Source organism: Eurypyga helias, unplaced genomic scaffold, assembly GCF_000690775.1.
Source record: "Eurypyga helias isolate BGI_N326 unplaced genomic scaffold, ASM69077v1 scaffold10613, whole genome shotgun sequence".
NCBI classification, from domain to species: domain Eukaryota; kingdom Metazoa; phylum Chordata; class Aves; order Eurypygiformes; family Eurypygidae; genus Eurypyga; species Eurypyga helias.
In genome coordinates, this window is record NW_010243207.1 from 5,881 (window position 1) to 7,486 (window position 1,606).

The window sequence follows — 1,606 nt, forward strand, 5'->3', positions numbered from 1 at the left end:
ATGGGAATGGGGAGGCTGTGCCTTTGTGTTTCCCTCTGTTATTTTATGGTCAGCTCTCTCTGGACTCTGCGTTAGCTGCCGAGAAATAGAAACTCTTGTTTATCCTCCTCTGGAAATCTACACACTGAGCAAAGCTTTCACAACAACCAACAGGCTATAAGCCTGCTCCCTCTTCCCTGCCTCTGTTTTTTAGGAAAGCCAGAAACATTGCCTTTGGGATGGCTGTACCTTGAACCAGCCCATGCGGTGGGGGTGATGTCCATGGGGCATTGAGGAACAGCCACCCCTGCGTCAAAACCTGTGCGTGCATCCATGAGCAGCCTTGTTCTCCGGCTGGAGTGGCAGGAATCTCTCCTGCCGTTGCTGGGGCGAGGATGGCATGCAGAGCGGTGGAGAGCTGGCCGAGGCACCAGCACCTTCTAGGTTGGTGTGAGGGAGTGTGCACCAGTGGGTTCTCATGTGTGAATTGTGTGCTGGCCAAGAGTGGTGGGGAGCCCTTCACCTCCCTCATTCCCTCTGCCTCTTGGCTGGGTGTGGAGCAGGAGATGTGGGTCTGTGTTTCTGTGGAGGAGCCAGAGATCAAAGCTCTGTGCAGGAGGGTTCTTCTTTAGCCACCAGCACAGAAGCTCATCAGCCTGTTTTGGGGAGCGGTGGCACTTTAGGTATGGACCTAGGGAGTCACGTTATTTGTACCTCATTTCCCCCACCATCACCACTTTTCCGTGGTGTTTAACCACCTTCAGCTTCCCCTGCAGCACAGCAGAGCCTGGCATTGCTCTTTTGCACCCCCTCCCTTGACCTTTTTCAGGGTCTTGGATGCTGAGAAGGGCATGAGCTGGCTTTGCCTTTCTGCTGCCGAGAGAGCAGCTCGGGAAGGGGCTTTGCCAAGAGGCGGCTGGATCTGACTGTTCCCAGCTCAAGAGGGGACTGAGTTGTCTGAGCCATTTAAGGTTGCAGACAGGCAGGGATGGGAGGCAGAAGGGTCTGGCCTCCTTTTCCTTAGATCCGTGCTGTGTTAGCAGATGCGCCAGATGCAAACTGGGTCTAAAGTGACCTTTGCCGGCAGCTTGTACCAACTTCCAGGGTTTCGGGAGCAGGGAGTGGTTTAACTGTCTGATGCCCGTGCAGTGGTGTTGCAGGCTGCATCAGATGGCGAGTGGCCAGAAGACCCGTGAGCTTGTCTTCCTGCTACCCACTGCATTTTGGGTGGCTTCCCCGGCGCTCGCGGATGAGTATGTGACCGTGGGGTGGCTTTCAGCGGGCAGGGGTTGCAGTCCAATGAGGGTGCATTTCTATTTAAACCTTTGGGGTTTTGTAATCTTCCTGAGTTAAAGTTCCTCTTTCTCAGCGGAGCTGGAGTAGAAATTTAAGGGAGAAAGTTGGGGGTGGGGAAGGGATGAATTTTCTCCTACTGAAGGGCCATGGTGCTGCAGAAGTGTGGTTAGCTTGCCCTGACCCTAATCATCATTCCCAATTAGCACCTGAATTGGGTTTGTGTATTGGGGTTTTGGTAGTGGGGAAGCGGCCACAGGGGTGGCCCCTGTGAGAAGCTGCTAGAAGCTCCCCTGGCTCTATTGGATCTGCTTCTGGCCAAGGGCGAGCCAAT